The 22,866-nt window shown below is 40.0% G+C and overlaps 1 protein-coding gene and 2 non-coding genes across 3 annotated transcripts in view; 1 reads left to right on the top strand and 2 right to left on the bottom strand.

Annotated features, from left to right (window-relative positions):
* Positions 1 to 22,866, top strand: part of LOC126419652 (uncharacterized) — a 626,964-nt gene that overhangs the window by 221,136 nt on the left and 382,962 nt on the right. The window lies entirely within an intron of this gene.
* On the bottom strand, positions 13,288 to 13,369 carry Trnas-aga (transfer RNA serine (anticodon AGA)). The gene has a single exon. It is a non-coding gene; the product is annotated as a tRNA-Ser (tRNA).
* Positions 14,520 to 14,591, bottom strand: Trnaa-cgc (transfer RNA alanine (anticodon CGC)). The gene has a single exon. It is a non-coding gene; the product is annotated as a tRNA-Ala (tRNA).

Below are 22,866 nucleotides of genomic sequence, written 5' to 3'. Positions count from 1 at the left end.
TGAGATCTTACATTATTGTTCTCCTTTGTAGTCAACTATTTGCCTGCAATATCCTTGGATGATGTCCTATCCATTCTTGTATCCATTAAAGTATCATTTATTTCCGGGGCAGAGGTGCATTGGTACTCTTCAAATGGGACTTTCTGCAATTGCTCAAAGTTAGTTATAAATGATCGGTTTCCCGCAATTTATGCGTAAGACCGAATCTGTAATTCCATCCAAATGATTTGCACATCACTGTCAATTTGGCCGACCAGAGTGGCCGAGTGGTTCTAGGCGCTTGTCTGGAACCACGCGACCGCTACGGTCGCAGGTTCGAATCCTGCCTCGGGCATGGATGTGTGTGATGTCCTTAGGTTAGTTAGGTTTAAGTAGTTCTAAGTTCTAGTGCTGAGAGCCATTTGAACCACTGTCAATTTGATGTTGCAAGTGCCAGGCCATTTAACACTTATGGTTTTCGAAACGGTGCCGTACTGTTTTAGGTAAAGCGCTATCACCTCATTTGGAGATTCGATATATACATTTTAAACTGTTATATTCCGGATACTGTAACCTCCATGCGCTACAGAGAAACGGTACAAATAGATCCGTAAAGGTGCTTGAATATCCTAGTATTGTCAACGGCAGTCTAGAGTTTTCCGCAATTTTCAAGATTTTTAAACTCAATGACAGAATGAGACCCAGTTAAATACGTAGTGTATCATTCTACAAATCCGAGTTACTCAAAGATAGGCAGTCAGCAAGCATCTGCGCTGCCGCCGATAACTCTGCCCCACTTGCTCGACGGAACGGTGCGCAGACACATGTTGGAGCCAGAGCCACTCTGACACACAATACAATTTAGAACTAAACTGTTGCTACATGATATACATTTTTCAATATTTTCCACAACTATCCGAAAAATTCAAGACCTTGACGTTGGTAACCCGAAAGTTCATTAACGGCGCTGCCGCCACGTTCATTCTGCTCTGTGACTCGCACCTGTAAAGGAAAAATATCAGTTGTTAATTCACTTCACTAAAGTTATGACTTTACTATTATCAAATCAATGTATAATCATCAAAATTTGAGGAGCGATTTAGTTTGCTCAAGGTTCACATTTCATTAGCCATTTAACGACAGCTGAGTTGTCAGATGGTTAAAATTTGGTTAACATTACATAACTGTCTCATTCCTTTATCATTGTCAGTTTTAGCCATAATAGCAGATGAGGCCATAAAAATTTTCGCAGTCTGTAGAACTCCAACCTACGCTCCCAAACGGAATATTATTTCTCGTCAGAGGCCGTCACCACTTTCTTTTTAGCATATCAAATAGGTTTGTCACCATAGAGTACAAAATAATGCCGTGTATTACAAAACATTCAGTAGAGCAAAACATACATATCAACTGTATCGTGGCAAGAATATAACTGAGTACAGTATTAATATTCAATCATTCACATATTACTCATTTTGTCTCTATGAATAATCATAATCGTCTCATGGCACGTCATGGCTTCGCGCTCGTAAAGATTCAATCCGATAAAGGAGAAATCCCATGCCGCACGAAGAGCAAACGTTAACTTGTTTGTCAATTGTCCTTCCGAGCTGTAGCTATAAAAATGTTTCCTGCGGGCCGGATTCGAACGAGCGACCTATGGATTTCTGAAACAGAATCTCTACAGTTACATAAATTCTTCAAGTCTTTAGTTCGAGTTTTAATCCCTTTCTGAGTACTTCCAGTGCCACCTGACTAGCGTGTGAGGTACATTTCACGGTTCTGCTGAGGCTTTTGCGGCTACCGTAGCAGCCTTGGGGCCAACGAAGACCCCACCGTCCTTCGCCCCCAGCAAGTATCCTGCTGAGATTTTGTTAGAAAACGAATATTTGCATACTTGGAAATACACGTTTTATTAGGTACCAGTTCAACACAAAACACGTACAACAACAAGAACGTACAGAGAAACCACACACAGATGCCTATTACCAACCACTGAACATGAAATATTGACTTTAGTTATTAAGAAAGATGTAAAATACATTAACACTCTCCTTTATTTAATAACTTGCAAAGTCCAATCTTATTACATAAATACTGATACCTAATGGAAAACAATGGCTTTGTTAGTATATCAGCATGTCGTTCTTCAGTTTCTACTTTTGCAACTGTGATTTCGCCAGCACTAACTAGTTGAACAAAGAAACGCCTTATACGAATATGCTTCGATCTTCGGTGAAACTCTGGATTCTGGGCAAGCAAGATAGCAGCTTCGTTGTCAACCTGCAGAACTGGTGTTGCCTCCAATCGATCCAATTCTGTCAGAAGCTTCTTGATCCAGACAATTGCCTGACCATCTTCACTTGCAGCCACAACCTGAGCTTCAGTTGTGGATAAGACAACAGAAGATTGCCTTTGACTAAGCCAGGAGATAGGTGCCCCAGAATACAGACAAAGGACACCTGACGTTGAGCGCCCAGAGCCAAAGTCACCACTATGGTCAGCATCAGTATAACTCTCTTAAACCTGCTTCTTAGCATTATTTTTATACTGTAGAAGTCCATAATTTGCTGTGCCTATCAGGTATCTTAATATTCTTTTAACTTTCACTACATCACGATCTGTTGGGTTTTCAAGATTTCTTGATACAACACTGACAGCATATGCAATGTCAGGACGCGTCCCACCCATCAGAACCATCAGTGCTCCAACATCTTGCCTGTACAGAAATTCAGAGTTGCAACGACTTTCTTCTCTTCTGTATCATCGTCCTTTATAATGGGTGTAGTCACAGCCTTGCAGTTCATGTTGAAACGCTCTGGTATTTTCTCTGTGTAATGAGTTTGACTTACACATACAGTTCCACGTTCTTGTTGGTCAATTTCCAGACCTAAGAAAAATGATGCAGGCACTGAAATAGTTTTGAACTCTTCTCTTAAATCACTGCCGATGTCTTCAAGTTCCTGTTCACTGTGAGCTGCAATCAGACCATCATCAACATAAAGCACAAGAAATATTTTCTTACAGCCTTGTTATCTCATGAAAAGACAAGGATCAGGTTCACTACTCTGGAAACCAAGTTTAATGAGATGATTACTGATCTTCTCATTCCAGCAATGTGGAGCCTATTTCAGTCCGTATAGACTTTCCTTCAGACCCATCATCACATCCTTCAGATTGTTGCATATAAATGGTGTCTTTTAAATCACCATAAAGGAAAGCAGTTGACACATCTAGTTCTAAAAGTTTCATGCTCTCACTTGCAGCAACACTTTGTAGTGCTCGAATGGTAGACACACTAGCTACAGGACTGAACGTCTGGTCATAGTCAATTCCTCTCTGCTGAGAATAACGCTTAATTACCAATCTTGCCTTGAATTTATTGACTGAGCCATCAGCATTTGTTTTAACTTTATACAATCATATATTATGAATGGCCCTCTTTCCACACGGCAGCTCAACCAGATCCCATGTTTTATTTTCTCGAAGAGCTTTTATTTCAGAATCCATGGTTTCCTTCCAGAAATCGTTTTGAACAGACTTCGTGGCATCGCTGTATGTTTCAGGTTCCTGGAAAGATATTGAGAGATGTATTACATAATCATTAAATTTATGTGGAGGTCTGAGGGTTAACCAATCATGCAGACATGGTAAAGCTTCTCCACTTGTGTCTTCCTGATCTTCCTCCTGAGGGTCTTCATCTACGTCCAAGGAACTGCCATACTCTTCACTCTCACTATCAATACCTTAATGAGATGCTGGATCCTGATGATTGAAAACATTCACTGGAAGAGTTGAACTTCTCTCACTCTTCAGTGGCCTCTCCTCAAAGATGACATCTCGTGACCTAATGAGTTTGCACATTTCTCCACAATAAATTCTGTAACCCTCATTTTGATCATATCCAATAAGGACACGTTTCAGTGCTTTTCGGTCCATCTTCCTTCTCTGTCGTTTTGGAATATGAGCATAGCAGGTGGAGCCTATCACCCGCAGATGTTTCAGTCTTGGCTTCTTTCCATACCACAGTTGATATGGAGATGTTCCTGGAATACTGGAAGGCCCTGTCCAGTTCAGAATGTAGGTTGCAATGTTCACCATCTCTGCCCAAACTTTCTATGGAATGTTTCCATGAGCATGCATTATGGCTCTGGTAGTTTCCACAACTATGCGGTTCTCTTTTTCACTATGCCAATTTTGTTCCGAAGTATATGACATTGTGAGGTTTTGAATTATACCCTATTTGTGAAAAATCTCCTTTTCTTGTTTGTCGTCAAATTCTGTCTCATTATCACTCAGACGTTCCTTGATGGTATGTCCAGCAGCTTTTGCTTCAGCTGTGAACTGCCTTAACTTTTCTGCAACTCCAGACCTTTCCTGTATGCAGTGTTGCCATAAACTTTGTACAAATATCTTTGAAAAGAACAAAATACCGGTGCCCTGACACAGAAGGTACTTGAAACGGACCACATATATCAGTGTGAATAAGCTCACCTGGTTCTGCGGTCCTCTTTCTGGTGCCAAATAGCAAACGATGAGCCTTGCCATAAATACAGCCTTCACAAAATTCACTGTCCATTTCCACCTCAATATTTAACTCGCTACGAAGTACAGACTTCACATGCTGCTTGTTCTGGTGTACAAATCCTTCATGATAAAGATGCGACATATTGTCTCTGCTAGTGGTAATAACTTCGCTGAGGGCGCTAGGTTTCACATTTCTTACAGCAAGTTTAAAAAGACCTCAAAAGCGATCACAGACACCAACCAATCTAATGACATTATCAATCTTAAGATGACAAATTTCTGCAGTTGATATGAATTTACTTTCTGGATGTTTATCCAGCGCTGCAAGAACAGAGAATACATTCTTGTGAATCTGAGGTACATACCATACATCTGTCAATGTAATTCTATTCGATTTTCCTCCAACTGCTGCTTCAATGTGTATTCAAATTGCTTCAATTATGTCAACATTAGCTGTAGTAACATTTTTTTGTTCGAAAAGGCTGAAATGTCTTGAAATAATTCCTATCATTTGCAATATGAGTTGTTGCATCCTTGTCTATATACCAGTCCTCATTTCTACATTCAGAGTTCATCACAGAAGATGTCACAGCAAGACGTAGTATGTCTGTATCTATAGTAGCTGGTTTTGGAGGTTTGCTATCAGCTGCCCACTTTAATTGTATGGTTGGGCTCCTTGCAGTAATTACATATTTCTTCCTTGCAGTAATTACATATTTCTTTTTCTTCTTTCTCTCCATTGGATTTACTTGCTGAAATGACACCCTTGATGAGTCTGTAGTGAGTGCTTCTTGTTTACTAACGTCACCCCCCTTTGTACTCAAAGCATTTTCATATGCACACACTAGATGTTAAATCATCAATTGTTCTGTCATCTCTAGACATTATCATTCAATTACATTTAAACGAAAAATAGTCTTCTGGTACTGTACCTAATATTTTACAAATCAAAAACAAATCAGGCATTTCTGAATTATTTACGATATCTTTAGCCATATCCTGTTTCAATTCACTCCACAAATTTTTCAGTTTGGAAATATGTGTCGCAATATCGTCTTCAGGAGCCTATGTGTCTTCAGAGACACCATCAAATATTTTGAGAGATCCTATCCACACTTCACACGCTGTATTTATCCGCATTATTTTCTGCAAAGTTCCTTCCGGCGCATTTGTAGTCAAAACAAGTAGAGCGTTGTCCGCTTTGTTAAAAGCTTCGAATGCACTTTTGTACATCGCCCTTTGCTCAACGGTAGCACTTTCTGAAAGAATACTAGGTTTCACTAACCTGCCTGCCACAACATCAAGTGTACCAGGAATTCCTCGCAGACAAATACTTATTTTGTATTTCCTGGTGTTCCAATATGTTTTGCATTCCACAAGTACGATGTCACAATTCTCGTTGAATCCATCGTTGGTTGCGTGGAATGAACAACTTCAAAAATTTTAAAAATCTTTTGCACCGAGTTACGTTATTATTTTCGTACAAGTATCCTTTTAACACGCACCTGAGCCCGTAACCTGCTGAGATTTTGTTAGAAAACGAATATTTGTATACTTGGAAATACACATCGTTGATTAGTACTGGTTCAACACAAAGCACAAACAACAACATACAGAGAAACCACACACAGGTGCGCATTACCAACCACTGAACATAAAATACTGACTTTAGTTATTAAAGAACACCAAAGATGAAAAATACATTAATATATCCCCTACTTGTTGCCATCACCCCTACAAGTTCCATAACGATACATCGAGCACGTACATGTCTATCCTACACCCGACTTTTGGAAATGGACGTTTAGCGTATTTCCAAACTGTTCTTTGTGATCTTTTAATAAGTGTGTGCGGAAAGACTTTTTCGATAAAAGGTTGGAAATCCAGTAGGCTGTCATCTTCTTTCTTATTAATAGTATAATCGACATAATTCTCGAAAAGCCACCTTATGGCATTGTTTTTCGTTTAGGGATAAGCTCCCTGATCCGGATCCAACGAGTCACAGATTTCTACATATTTACTATCAGTTCGTTTTAGCGAAGCTATTTTTCGTTTGAGGTCCTTCCACATATCTAAAGAGCGATCACATGTAAATTGTGTGAGAGTGTGTCAACAAGAAGGCATTTTTGACAGATTTGTGTCACATAAACCAGTAATATAAAGTATCTCATTTGTACTTGTAACATTATTGACGACTCGGTACCCAGAGTCCTTCACTTCACTTGATAATACATTTGTAGCGAGATTTTTCCAGAGTATCTTCCAATTCTTATATGGCTGTTTCTGTTCAATTTTCTTCCATTTCATGTTCTGCATTATAACTTTTACGATCGTATGGTTGGTTGCATCTGACTTGTTTCTTCGCTTGATTCTGATGTAACTGAGGTCTATTTAAAATTGTCGTACATATTTTAATTTAGGATTGATAGGTGTGATATTCGTCAGCAGATCGAGGCTGTTGAGGTCTGGTCACTTTCAGTAGTGCAGCAGTGATGGTGTCCAGATTGTTTTCAGTGCACTCTAAATTTCTCTCTAATACCAAATGTTATTTTTTTTGTATCTATAAGACCTAGGCCTTCTCCGCCTATCTGTAGTGTTAAAACGCTAAATGGGACACGGAATGGTTGCCCTTGCCATATATGACCACATACTTCAGTCATCATCTTCACTAACTCTGTGCAGATTGGCAAACATTGTCCTAAATAAAGTGCTTTTGCGAGAAGGGATATATTTACATGTTGAACCTTTTGCAGAAAGCTCAGGTTTCTGCGTCTTTTTTTGTCGAGTGGCTGATATAATATTACATAACATTGCCTTCCAATTTATGACACTCATTTTAAGAGGACACTTATGGAAGATGATGCCTAGGGATGAGTGTTCCTCTGTGGTTTTTTTAATTTTTTTTTTTGTCCAGTCTAACTTCATCTATGCAAAACCTCCAAAGTTTAACAAGAAACTTTTGGTCTCATTGATCATTGCTCCTGAGGCCTGATGGTATTGGTCCATTCCAGTTTTGAAACACTCAGATCTTTTCTCCTGATTAACACACCAAAGTCGGTCAGCATAGGCATTTGTAACTTTTTAGTGCCGGTAACAGTGATGCCTTCCAAGTCACTGTGTAACTTCCTTAACAATGGGGCTAACGCTATCACAAAGGTCAACAATCATTGTGAAACGCCTCTTTGAATGTCGGTTTGTTTTCTGTACCGGCCATTAATAACTATTTTCGTCGAAATCTCTCATCATACTCGTATTTCCCATTATGTGCAGGAATCTCTTTGAAAAACCCATTTTAAACAATGTCTTGAAGTATTTATGACTCACATGGTCAAACGCCTTTGCGAAATCGTTAAATACTAAGGGCTCCTTTCAAGTTTATCGTAGATAAAATGGCGATAATCTCTCTATACTCGCTTACAGTTGCAATGATACTGCAGCCTGGTAGGTAGATTTGGTCTCTAGTTATGTATGCTTCAGAACGTTCGTGACACATGATTTGATGCCACGGGCTGTCCACTTATAGTCGACGTTCAGCAGGCATATTGGGCATGTTTTATTGTTATCTTTGGTACCCTTCCATTTATGAATAAGGATTGTAAGACTTTCTTTAAAATCTCTGGGATTGGCTCTCCATTTAATATTTCATTTACAATATCTGTAAATTTTCCACCGATAATGTGCCAGAATTTTCTATAAAATTCAACATGCAAACCGTCTGGACTAGATGTTTTCTTCGAAGCTGTAGCAATTACTATGTCAAATAGATCTTCACTTGCAAAGCATGTCACAACATCCGGTTTTCTTCTGGCGAGACACACTCACTGATCCCTTCAAGCAGCTCGTCTACAGAGTGCTCCTTGTTAGCAGTTTCACTGTATAGTTCGGAAAAGAAAAGGGGTATCCCACTGATTATGTCATTTTGCTCTTCCTACAACACATTGTCTACAAAGATCATTTTGTCGATGAAAGACTCCCGCTTACTCCGCGGGAGCCTCAACAGGTAGTATAAAGAGGCCCTCTCTTCTTGAAGGGTCGTTCTGGGCTTAGACTCAATTTTGTTGGATCTTCGAGCTGTTTTCGTTTTAAAGGTATCAGTTTCGCTTTGATCTTTTTAATTTTCATGTAGTGTGCAGTGGAATCCTAAGGCTTATTGTAGAGCTCCCCGAGACACGCATAGTGAAATTCTATCATGTTTCTTAACTGAGCCCATAACTACCATACTTAATCACTGCAGATATTAACTACTTCTTTGCGCATGATGTCTACGAGGCAATATTAGTGTTGTGTCTAGGACGAACTCAGAGACGTGCACCCCTACTGATTCTTATGCATTCTTCTAACTCGTTGTCGTCGAGTATACCCGCATTCAGCTTCCAATGACTACACCCCCAAGTATGTTTTCTGTTTGCTCAGTTTAATACATTTCACCGCATAGTTATCTGTAAAACTAGCTGGAATTACATCAGCAGAAGAAACATTTCGTTCTAGATTATGTGTTACATATATTCTGTCCAGATGGCTTGCTACCAGCACGTTGGTGAGAAGTGTAAACTTGACAGTAGATAACGAGTTCCCAAACATCCTTCATTTGGAGACTTGAAATCAGTGGTCACGAGAAAAATTCAAATTTGTTGTCCGGTCCTTGTCACTAAGTACACAGTTCCAATCTCCACCTATTATGTATTCGGCATCATTCGGCCCGTTCCTGTTTGGATTATTATCAGATGGAGCATAAATATTAATAAATTTCAAATAAAAAATCTGACAACTAATCCTCTTCCTGATTCGAAATATTTTACATTTGTAACAAGTATGCCTTCCCTAACTAAAAAATCTGTCTCACATGAATTTTCGGTTGCCACATTTAAGGTCTCTTGATAGCATGGAATGCGAAGATCCTCAAAATTTGCTTCATGGTGACATAGAGGAGAGATCGCTGAACTGACATTCGCACAACTGAGTCAGACAGAGGGCGATTCTTTCCTGAAGGAACTTCAGACGCTGCATCTTCTACGCCTACGACATCTGACAGCACCGTTATACTCGTCATGGCCTGCATTGGAACATCCTCTTCTTTAGTATCATTTGTCCAGTCCATGATATGATACACTTGCGGTTAAGTTTACATGATTATCTTGATTCCTTCATCATTGTCACTTCTAGCTGTAATACCAGATGATGACGCAATAAAAATTTTCGCAATCGGTAGGACTCGTACCTGCGCTACCAGAGGGAATCCGATTTCTAGTCAGACACCTTAACCACTTTTTGTTTTTAATTCAGAAATAGTTACAACAACATTATGAGATTGCTTATTACAGTGACATAGGCCAAAAGAATCTACATTACTGGAAGCCTTTGCGAAAACAAAACATTTCTTGAAAGTGATGTTCGTCGTTTGATCGTATGTTTTCCGTAGATTTTTTCTGATTGACAACCATATGTTATTTGCAGTTCCACAGACAAATTGATGTTCATCTGTGCTCATCAGGTCACAAGTGGTACACAAAGGGGAATCCGCCAGATGAATGGAATGTGGTCAAGAGTTCATTGGAAATTTCCTATTCATAAAAAATACCACAATGATCACACTTTTGTTGGCAAATACGTCTGGTGTGTGTTCCTCCAGATGATATGCCAAGAGTGACTGACATTTTTGTTCTATAATGTTCTTGGACTGAAAGTTCATTAAGTTTTGGTAGATTTTCTTGACTTTGATGACATCTTTCTCGGGTGTCCTCAGTTTAATGTAGCTATATTCTACGAATAAATATTCTAGGTGGTCAAGTTCATTTGGGATGTGGTGAACGTCAATTGGGGCGTCCTGGCTGGCCGGCGCTATTTCTTTTAACAGAAATATGGGCAACACTACTGACTGACCGCTTCCACAGTTTATATGTTTTACAGACGTACAGTGCTTGTGCTTTACTGTACATGTCAGTAAGATTCAATCCACCGTTGTCAGTCGGTAGAATCAACGTTTGGTATTTGACTCTGAAGATGTGGCCGCAGCTGACGAAGTGGCCAAAAGCAGCCAAATCCTGTTTGCCACTTCCCTCAGCATTGGCAGGGCTTGCGCCACGTAATTTATTTTAGAGGATAATTAGATGTTCACGAGAGCTACTCTTTGCTCATCAAGAGTACGAAGATTGTGCTGACGTACGCATGCACGGATGGTGGTGAGGATTCTTGCGTAATTAACTGCGATGGCCTGCCGGATATTCCTTGTATATTCCACCCTAAGACACGTCATGGTGACAGTTTCCTTTATTGGTCCATGAATGGGAACTCCTAACCCACTTCCAATATTCATTAAGCCAAACTTATTTCTATTCAGATTCGCACCAGATACTAGTTCATATTTGTTTATTATTTCGAGTGCTTTCTGTATCTAGTCGTTGTCTTTGACAATAAATGCAACGTCATCGGCATATGCCCTGCAGACAATCCTACGACCACGTGTAGCGAGTCCTTGGTTGTGGCTCAGGCAAAAAAGTAATGGCTCGACTGCTATTGCAAGGAGTAGCAGACATCGGGCAACTTTGTCACAGCGAACTTTTCATTGCAATGGGCCTAGTATATTGACCGTTTACCATAATTGTCGGTGTTGACTTCTGCAGAAGATTTGTAATAATGTCGATAAAATATTGAGAAAGTTCATGGCACACATGGTGTGAAAAAGATAAGCATGATCGACTCTATCGAACGCTTTCTCAAAGTCCAATGATACGATGGCGCACTTTGTTTTACAGGCTGCAGCAATGGAAATGGTATCTCTGTAGTCGCACAGTGTGTGGTAGATGGACCTGTCTTTTCCTGCGCTCGATTGATATTATTCAGTAACTGTGTTCATTACTGATTTTCATCTTTCATTTATGATGCGGGTAAATATGTTATAGTCAGAGTTTAGGAGAGTGATAGGCCTGAAACTTGTTACCGAGTTTCCTGCAGGATGTTTCGGGATCAAAACCATGGTTCCTTCTAGGAAGTCGTGTGGGACGCCATTTGCGGAATTCTTTAGTTCGTTATAGATACACGTTAATTTGAGAATCAACTGCCTTCTGAACATTTGATAAAACTCCGCCAGAATGCCGTCAGGTCCAGGAGACTGTTTTTCAGGCTTCGTGTTATAGCGTCTGCAACTTCTTCTTCCGTAATTTGAGTCAACAGCTTTTTTGCTTCTACCAGGTTGAGCCTGCATGTTAATTCCGTCATGAAGGCATTGTCCACCACGATGTCCGTTGTCGTATTGCCTAATAACTATGAAGTATTTGTGAATTTAATTCTTGATGTCACTATGCTGAGTCAGTAATCTGTCGTCAGAATATCTTAGTTCGCTTATTATTTTCCTAATTGCCCCTTCCTCACATTGATCACATGATATATAGATGTTTGTTCTCCTTGCTCTTACTTGATGAGCTTCCAGCTGTTTCCGTTTCAATCCGTTTCAGAGTGTACACAAGAAAAATTGAAATTTGGTGTCCGGTCCTTGTCACGAAGTACACAGTTCCAATCTCCATCATCTGGCCCAGTCCTGTTTGGAATTACTACCAGCTGGAGCATAAATATTAATAAATGTCAAAAATCTGACAGCTTGATTCTAAATATTTTACATTTGCAACAGGTATGCCGTCTCTAACTAAAAAAAGCTGTCCGACATGAATTTTCGGCGCCACATTTAAGATCTCTTGATAGCCTGGAATGCGAAGATCTGTAAGATTTACTTCTTGTAACAATGCCACATCCGTGTCTGATTCACATAGGAACTCCTTCAAAGCACTAACTTTCGCCAGAGATTGTATTCTGTTGATATTTAAGATTGTTATACTATACATCTGATCCATGGTAGTAGACAATGAGGGGAATAAATTCTCAGTAATAATGCAAATCTCCACGATTCAAATTACAACAGGTACTTCATGTTGACATATGAGAGAGAACGCTGAACTGACATTCGCACAACTGAGTCAGTCAGGCAGAGGGCTATTCTTTCCTGAAATGCCTTCCACGCCTACGATGCCTGCCGGCACCGTTGTACTCGCCGTGGCCTGCATCAGAACATCCTCTCCTTCAATATCATTTGCCCAGTCCATATTATGGTCCACTTCGTCACTTTTACATTTCCTCGTCACACGTTTTGCTGGGATCACGGTTATAGCGATTGCTCCATCGTTTGTTCGTCCTTCACGAGTTTGTTGCGGTTTTCAGCACCTTTAAACTCGATGACAGAATGAAATCCAGTTGAATACATAATGTATCATATTCTTCAAATCCGAGTTCTTCAAAGATAGGCAGTCAGCGGGCATCTGCGCTTCCGCCGGTAACTCTGCCCCACTCACTGGTCGGAGCGGTTCGCAGGGACGTGTTTGAGCCCAAATCACACAGACACATACATTAGAACTGAACTTTTGCTTAATGATCTATACCTTTCAGTATTTTCAAGAACTATCCGAAAACTGCAAGTCCTTGACGTTGATAACCAGAAAATCCATCAACGGCGCTGCCGCTTCTAGTTCGTTCCGCCCAGTGGCTCACTCGCAGCTATAATGGAAAAATATCACAGTTGTTAATTCACTTTAGTACAGTTATATATCACTTTACTATTATCAAATCAAAAAAGTGTAAAATTATAAAAATATGAGGAGCGATTTAGTTTGTTCAAGTTTAAGTAGCTACAAACGTCGGCTGTTGTCAGATTGTTAAAATTTGGTTAACTGTGTTGATTCCTTTATCATTGTCGCTTTTAGCCATAATACCAAATGATGACGCGACAAAAATTTTCGCAGTCGGTAGGACTCGAACCTACGCTCCCAGAGGGAATCTGATTTCTAGTCAGACGCCTTAACCACTCGGCCACGACTGCCACACAGCAACTACCGCTTCAGTTTAGAAATTGTACTCCGGTGGTTGCTTCTTTCATTATGTAAGATTTAATTGTTATTGAATACACTCATTATGCTGCTTATTATTTTCAGCGTTGCTGTGTGTCTGCTCCGTTAATCACTACTGTTGTCGATGGAATTTGCAGCTGTTCATGCCGGCGAGTGGAATACTTGTGGATTTGGTATTCAGCGGTTCTCCAAGACTACTTATGAGAAATGATATGTGCTTCGTGGTAGCAAAAGTTCTTAGCGAGTTAATAATTATATCTTCATTTTTTATGAAATTCCGTCATAAAAAATGTGTTAATGTTTAAGGAGAGCGCAAAATCCGTATAGCGTTGCAAAGTCATTTGCATTGTCAGAAGCTTCATTTGCACAAATAACTAACTTTTTAAAGTAATAGTAATAGAAGTTAGTGTTATTGCAACTTTCGTGTTTTTCCTTAGTTTGGGTTTTTACCTCACCAATCACTTTCCGCTTTTCATTTTAAGTCTTACAAAGTGTTACGCGCAAATAAAGTTGACACTCGGCGCGGTGGCTGATGACTGTAAAGTCATTTCCCACTTACAGCAGCTCCCATCGGCCAGGGCGCCGAGTGCCAACTTTAGGGGTTTAATAGATCGGCAGCAAAGGCATTCCGCCGCTCGCGTTGACATATCCATGCGCTTTGGCTACCACTCCATAACTGATCGTTTTCATTCTCCACACCACCGAAAACAAAATGTTTTGGGGCTAAACACTTTCGGTTTTTTCCATACAAGTTATACAGCTGGGATAAGTAAAATTCCTTTGACTGGTGTGGAAATGTTTTCAGGAACTTTCGTACCTGCTTTATGTTACCATTCCCGTATAGTTAAAAAAACGACGTTACTGCGTTCTTGCTAACGCCAAAACAGAATACTATCTTCTGAACTGTGTTTAAAAACGAACAAACGGAAGTAATCCTCTGTATAGGGTCAGGGCTTTAAACGAAAGTGAATAGAGGCGACGCCACTCGGCAAAATCTGGAAGTTAGTGGCTTTTGCCGATGACATTGGAAAAGATGCCGTCGTCAATTCCCAAGTGTGAAATGTTGATCAGTATATCAACTTGCGGCAAATATCAATGACAAAATAAAATGAGCAAAAATTTTGGAGGAGCTGGGATTTGAACCCAGGACTTTCTGCATGCGAAGCAGACACTCTACCTCTGAGTTACACCCCCTGCACGACCAACTTCCGTCAGGAACGGTAGTCCCAGAAATTGAGCATGTACAAAATGGGATGATGCTCTACTCTGCTACCCAGTTAAAACAAGCATTGTCAAGAGACTTACAAAACCTCAAAAAATAAGATATTCCCTGCAACCCTAAAAAGTTATTAACACAAGAATAATTTAATAGTATGACTGAGTATGTCTATGAGCAGTTGTCAAAAGTTCATCCTGTGAATGATAAATTTTATGTATCACTTTAAGAGAAACTAGAATTAGAAATTAGCGTTTGAAAGCAAATTAGAACTGAAAACTGCTGATGTACGATATTTATGCCACAACTCTGGTGTATGTATTTTAATTGATTGTGGTTTATGTAACATTATGTATATACTATGCCAGCTATTATGTGTGTTTATTGCATAACCTATTAATAGTTTACATTGTAGGCGGAATGCAGTGTCCTATATTGCAGGTATTTAGCTAGACAAAAGGAAGTTTGTAGGACCAATAAAAATCACATTCACACAACATCCAGAGAAACGTTTTTAATATATTTCTCGGAATTTAAGTAACAGAAATAATTACTCCAGTAACCCAACAACGACTCAAATTTATAAGCGTTAAAGTGCAAGTAAATAGGAAACAAGTGAAGTGTGTGTATGTGTGTTCAGTAAACTAGATAAGAGCTACAATAATTCACTGCAGATAAGGAGAGACTATAGGAAGTTTGACTATTTGATCAAGCTCTACAAAAATATGCCAACAGAACAGCTGCTAAAAGGCATATATGGTATACAAACAGTATCAGGAAGCATCTGCTACTAAACTAACAGCGCCTGCTGCAAAACAGGCATTAATTAATACCAAGAAAAAAACCTAACAGCAGACAATCTCAGCACACTTACACAGCGAAAGGGTAAAACGCAGAATCTTGATTTTTTAGTAAGATCGTCTTTTAAAAAACTTTCGATACCTTTAGAAAATAAGATCATGTAAGGCTGACTTTGGAAGGAAATTTTAGTGCTACTCCAGAAAAGATGATGAAGCAATATTCTCAATTAATCGTTTACTGTCGCAGTCAGAAAATTAGCAATGTGAATAACATTACACGTGGTGTAAAGAACTGCTGAAATTGCCTAAACCAAACAAAGGAAATAAACTAGCTCCATTGTAACCACACTAATCCTTTGAGCTGTACATCGTTCTCAGTAAGGAAGCAGAGATCTCAGTCTCAAGAAAAGTGGAGTATGACTTATCCATATGGCTAACGAATTATATCTATATACAGTAGCAATCTAGAAAATATTCACAAATCAAACGAAATCAAGTAACTGCAAACTAACAGCCTCTATTATTATTATTATTATTATTGAAAATATAATATTTGCACAATGTGCAAATACAAAGCTGAGTTTCATTACTCTGCTTCTAGTTACATTATTGGCACTGTTTTCTTTCTGAATATTTTTCTATGATATAGATCATGATGTTCATTGCATACTGCACACACGCAGTCTTTGGCTTGTGGAAACTCTTGTTTTTGCAAAACCTGCACATTGGATTATCAACTGTCGGAGTTCGCAGTTTGCCCGTTTCTATTCTCTCATTATGGCGTTGGTTGAGCAGAAGTCGTTCCAGATACAGTTGTATTTTCTATGAGTATTTGGCGCGTACTTTCGTAGGTCTTCATTTTGGGCAGGAGCATCAGAATTCTTACGTCTTCTATAAAGAAAGTTTCTTGCACCAAGACGTATGCCATTCTTGAAGGCGCTGCCTTCCCGACGCCCGGGATTCGTTTCCCACAGCTTAGTTTGACTATGTAATGCCACAAGGTCTTAGACTTATTTTGTCCCAGTTTATGTGGATCCTGTAAATTGCTACTGGTGCTATGGTCGTTTTGAATCGTGGCACTGTCATTTTTATTGAGAGTTCTCGAGGCTGTTGCATGCTGCAAAGTGCTGTTGCTCTTTCTTTTACGAACGTGTTGAGTCGTGTCATGTATTACCGTATCATCCAACAAAGTATGTGTACTCCAGACCTGTCCATGATGATCGGTATGTCTGCTAGCAGTGTCAGACTGGTCGCGTCTCTTAGTACACGATTTATCTGTGTTAAATTCTTGGATACGGTCAGATATTTGGATGTGGTTGTATCTTAGGATGTTTGGAAATACTTTCGTTGTTTAGTGATGTGTCTAATCAACAGGTTGAGTTTTTGGATGAGTGTTTTTCTGTTAATAGAGTCGAAATCTTTCCTATAGTACTACAAAGTATTTTTTCCTTTGATGTCTTAGTGGATCTTGCTCTATTAAAAAGCTCTCTGTATGTATGGTGCTGTTTCCCTTTCTGAAATCAAATTAGTTTTCTGGTATTTGGACATCTGCTTCAGCGGTAAGCCTGCTGCTTAATACTTCCATGAAAAATTTGAAATCTGTGTTCTGGAGGGCTATGCCTTTGTATGAGTCCAGTTTGCCGCTGTCTCCTTTCGCTTCAAGAAGGCTTTTCATCGCTGATATTCTCCATTGTACTGGTATTTTTCCCGTGCTCTTGCAGTTGCTGTGGTTTCTAACTTTGTTATGGCTTGGCATATTTCTAATCTTGTTGTAGGGATGCAGCTTTCTATTGCTTCCATTGCACTGTAATCGTAGGCTGTTTCCTTGTATTGCAGGTTTAGGATGGCTTCAAATGGTTTTCACCTGTGTCCATGAGACACCTTTCGGTTTTCCGAGCGCTACGTATAGGTCTCTTTGAGCGCGTTCTGCTCATAGTCTAGCTTGTTCATCTCGGTGGTCCGCCTTCTCTTTTAGTGTTCTTTCTGTGCCAGGCATATAGTGACACGTCATATTGTGGCGTGGTTTTGGTCCTGTGTAGTGCAGACGGCGTCTCCTACCGTTCATCTTAACACACTTTGTCGAACTAAGACTGCGATTTCCTATCTCCTATTTTTGTTTGACAAGATTTCAGAGTCATTGTGCTTATTTCCACTGCTTCCATTGCCTGGTGTAGCTGTATTTGACGTCTTTCTTTTTCTATTCTTCCTTGACTTTCTCTTAATTTCTCTATGCCTAATTTCCTGGATGACCCTTACACACTTGGGCTTGGTCGTTGATAATAGCTGATTAAATTCAAAAGCAGTTGTGACTGGTGTATGTTTACTTATCGGTGCTACCGTTCATGTCCAGAATGCTTTCTGGTTAATTGCCTTTTTCCCTTCGCCTCTGAATAATAAGAGATCTTTTGTGCTGGTTCCATTGGGCGCTATGTAGATTTCAGGTCGGGTTTGCTGGTGAGGCTATATCCTCTTCCTCGAGTTTCTAGGATCAGTTCTATTTTAATGTTTGGTATGTCTATCCTTGCGTTGAGATCGTCAGCAAGGATTATTCTTATGTTGGCCATCGTTTGTTTTGGTATGTCTTATTCTTCCGATTTCATCTTTTACCGTCATCTGTGGTTGAGCATATTTCCCTACTACTGTGACGTGATTTGTTTTCACAGTAACTGTTTCCATCTCTTATTGTTTCCTTTAAGAACCATAGGCATTGTCTGGCGAAGATGGTTACTACTACTGTGGATCTGCCTGTAGTTTTGCGCGCGAAAGAGTGAAATCTGTATTACCCTGTTAAAAAGGGTTCTGCGAGAATGACGGTGGCGAACCTTGCTAGCGTCTGTATTGGTATGGATGGTATCACATTTCTTTAAACCATCGATATTCCATAAGAGGACGTTTGTGCGTTTATTGCAGTTCTGCTCCTTCGCTGTAGTGCGTTGTAGAAAACCAAATCTCTTACTCCTTGTGGCCAAAATTCGGATCGTTCTGTATCTTCGAGAAATCTGAATGGACACCCTATTTTTAAGGCCGTTTGGCGCCTTGTGTGCGCAGTTCTTCGCATTCTATGTCTTCGATTCCTTTTCTCTCCAGGTAACGGTTAACATTTTCTGAAGTGACGTTTTTCTTTATGTTCCTAAACACAGCAAGGGCGTTTTTTCCGCAGATTTTCGTCTGCTCCTGTCCCAATTATGGATTTTACTTGATTGGTATTCGTTTCACTTCTTGGTGTGTATACTGCTGTCCACTGCCGTTCTCTCTGGACGTTATAGTGATGGTTCTCCCCGTTGTCATTTTCTGTTGTTAAAAGTGGTGCTGTCATCGTAATTCCGTTTGGACTGATTTTCTTTCTCCTTTAATATTACATTTAATTTCTTTGATATAAAATCCTCTACTACAACCAGCACGTATTCGAGAAGACCTATCATGTCGACACTAACTCCTATTCTTCATGGAAGTATACAGTACGGATGCCCCAGGGCAAGTTCATAATTTGGGGCCCCTCCCCTCCTACATACCTACCCCCACTCTATCCCGTCATTCTCACCTAAATAAAACGACGCCCATACATCGTCTTCGCAACCAGCCCACGACCCCCTCCCATCACAAGAGCGTGCACACATGCTTTTAAATAGTTGGGTGGGGAGACATATAATCTCAACGATTTTCCCCCCTTTACTCATACGTGAAGGAGCTATCCGTTTCTGCATCATTTCACACAGCACAACACAAAAAACAAAAACTAATTAATTAAAAACTGAATGTCACAAAAATTGAAATCTGTATTACTAAGCGGCCAAAAACGGTCTGCCAAATCCCAGTTGCTGACTGCCTTTAATGGTTTCCAAGGGTACCATTTGACAAATGGAAAAGTCAAATCCTAAACTAGCTGAATAAAAACTGGAGGAGTGTGCCTTCAATCGTTAATGTTTTACATGCTTAGCGTAAAATATTTAACACATTAGCTAATTTGTAATCAGATGTTTCAAGCAGTTTGACATATGAGCATTCGATTCGTGAAAGAATCGGGGAACGGGAGGTTAATGTTAACATCTAATACTGTACGGCAAGACAAAACAACATTGCATAGATAATTTCAGTGAATATCATGGAAAAAAGTAAACGGTAAGTTTAGTGACCTGAATTCCTGTCTTACTGAAATGAGTTTTTCTCGTTCCATGTGCAAAATAATCCATTATTTTAGAGAAAGCAACAGTTCGTGTTCTTTCATTTGTTGCATAACTTACACATCTGCGAGTCCCTTAAATTGCATGGGAGGGGCACTTCTTACTGTAACATTCGCGGATGTTAAATGAAAAAGAAGAAAAAAAAAGTTTCAAATGGCTCTGAGCACTATGGGAGGTCATCAGTCCCGAGGCAGGATTTGAACCTGCGACCGTAGCGGTCATGAGGTTCCAAACTGAAGCGCCTAGAACCGCACGGCCACTCCGGCCGGCTGTAGTAAATGAAGAATGGATGCTTATGCACCTATGTGCGAGCACTTATTTCAGTTATTTTATTTGCATGATCTCTGTTCTGAAGGACATATAAGGGGCTGAAGCATTCGAGGTTCCTTAACTAGAAGATGAGTGGGTTTTCCGATCACGTTCTTGAAAGACGTAAGGCGGATTTCTTTGAGTTCTATCACGATATTTCATCATTTCTGTCACTCTCTGGCACGACTCATAGTAGCCCGTGAATACACGCGCCAATATTCTCCTACTGATGAAATTTACAAACCGGACAACCTTTCCTAATTCACCATAGAACGTTGGTAATTTTATATAAAATGTAATAATCAGCCAACCAGTCGCACACAATTTTTTAAAAAACATTAATTAGGTTTCCATAGTTCTAAGACTATCTTCATGGTAAATGTTTCCTAAAAAAATATATGATATAAATAATATACATAAAATAGACGCATGTGAAAATTCTGAACCAAAACCACAAACTGTACTTACATGAGATCACGTAGGCCTACCAACTTAAAAATTTCAGCAACAGTACTCGGGTCAAATGAAATGTTTGTGTTCCATGAGTCAAGAATAAAAATCAAAATAAAAAAGACAGTTATCACAGAATGATAAATCCGTGGTAACTAAACGGCGAACTTAAAACATCTGCGTTAAGAGTAAAATTACATGGTTGTAGGTACACACTAGTAACATATAGTACCCAGATAATAGGCAATAAGAAAGGCTGCAAAACTTTAGTTTTTTGACTTGTTAAAAGAACGCTCATCTACTGCGACAGCCGAAGCATAATGCTAGAAATACATCAGAACAGCTTTAAATAAGAGTAACGATGTCTGGAGTGGATAAGCGGTCGCCCGCTGTCTCTAAAGTAGATCATAAAGGCTCAATAACATTGAGATCTAGTGACTGTTGTGGCCAGGAGAGATGCGTCAGTTGATCCTTGTGTTCACAATACGTACCCCCGGCGATGCGAGCTGTGTTTACAGGGGTCCTGTCGTCTTGGAACATAGTATCACCATTGAGAACCAAACACGATAACATGGGATGAATCTGGTCAGTCAAAATGACCACATAATCCTTGCCAGTAATGCGCCCTTGCAGAGAAACGATGAGGCCCATTCAATATCATGATACGGCTGCCCAAATCACCCCCAAACTTCCGCCATGTTTCACTTCAGGGACGTAAACTAGGTCAGAGGTTGAAAACGGTGTGAAACACGACTCATTCGACCAAATGACATTCTTCCATTGCTTCAGTGTCCAGTTATTATGGCTTCGGCACCAAGTATTACTGTTACGGGCTTTTGCATCAGTGACGAGTGGTTTTGGAATTTCAGCTCGCCCTCCAGTTCCCTGCCTATGGAGCTCCCTTTGTGTTGTTTTGCAGCTGACAGGGTTCGCGTGTGCGACATTTAGTTCTGCAGTGACTTTTGCAGCTAGCTGTCGTTCTCTTATTTTTCGTCACAACCCTCTTCAATCGCCATCTGCCACGATAACTCAAAAAACACTTCCGTCCGCGTTCCGACTTAGCGGCATGCTGTGACGAAACAATTTGCAGACATTCTCAACTGTTTCGAAATACAGAGCTGTTTCTTGGCTAGCCCCTTAGCTTATACAGCGCCTGTAAGAACTAAAATAAAATTTTGACTTGATTCGTTTTTGCGCTTTTGTTCTACATATTCAGTAAATCGATGGTTGTATCCTAATACCGACTAACCTTGATCTGGATAAAGTATGTCAATGATTCCCACATATTTACGGAAGAATGATCTCCGAAACATTACTTTAACAATAGCAATGGACTTCTCTTGACTCGTTAATTTCACATAATTTTCCACTTCACCTCAGATTAATTTTGCTCGTTTTTTCCTATAATTTTTAAATGCCAGAGGCATCTTACCTTCGAAGGCATCGCCCCGGGCGTCCCAGCCTAGTTACACCCCCGCTATTATCGCCGGATAGTTTCTTTAATAATGAGATGATGCTGTTGCTTAGTATCAGTTTGAGATGAGGCCCCTTGAGAACATCATGAAATGTTCACGTGCCCAGTCGCAAAATCTTAAAAAAACGACGGTAAAATGCAGTAAGAACACGAAGGAACGATACAAGCTAGAAGGCAAGCCATCAACAAATATCGTGTGAGCTCTACCAATCCGCCGCACCCAATTGTGGGCGTGAAATCAACTGCACCTATTTTCAGGCGCATAGTATGTGTGCCTGACCAGCTCTTGCCCCGTGTTCAGTGTTACTCCTGCCAATACCTCGTATCTTACCTAGCAAACTTCTGATCAGCGCACAGTCCGGTGCAGAGTTAAAATTCATTATGGAAACCATCCCCCAGGTTGTGGCTAAGCCATTTCTCTATAGTATCCTTTCTTCTAGCAGTGTTAGTCCAGCAACTTACGCAGAACAACTTCCGTTAAGTTTTAAAGCAAGGAGGTGAGGTACTGACGGAAGTAAAGTTGTGAGGACAGTCATGAGTCGTGTTTGTGTACCTCAGTTGGTAGAGCACTTGCCCACGAAAGGCAAAAGCCCAAGGTTCGAGTTTTGATCCGGTGCGCAGTTCTAATCTGCCAAGAAGTTTCAGTCTGGAGATCTTCTTCGAAACTGCAATTATATTCAAGTTAATTTCATTCTGCAAATCAGTAATCCAGACTTTACTAACGTTTGTCTGAGACAGTTTGTGTTAGAGGAGCATGAATTTTATAAATCTTGTAATTAAAGGAAAGCTGGAATACTAAAGATTTCTTCGACATTTCTGCGTCGCGCCAACTGATCTCTGTATTCGCTCGGACTGACATTGGTAAGTCGAGCGTGTCACCAGTGTGTCGAAATATATAGGGTACAGGGTGGGCGAGGATTAGCTCCCCACTGAAAGTTGTTTATCACTTTAATACTTGACTAATTTTGATGAAACGAAAAACATTTTGTTCCTTACAATGGTTGAATTTGTTATTTATATCATTGGAGATTTCAGTGGT

This window comes from Schistocerca serialis, chromosome 9 (genome assembly GCF_023864345.2).
Source record: "Schistocerca serialis cubense isolate TAMUIC-IGC-003099 chromosome 9, iqSchSeri2.2, whole genome shotgun sequence".
NCBI lineage: Eukaryota > Metazoa > Arthropoda > Insecta > Orthoptera > Acrididae > Schistocerca > Schistocerca serialis.
Note: the sequence above shows the minus strand (reverse complement) of the source record. Positions and strands in the feature narration are given on the sequence as shown.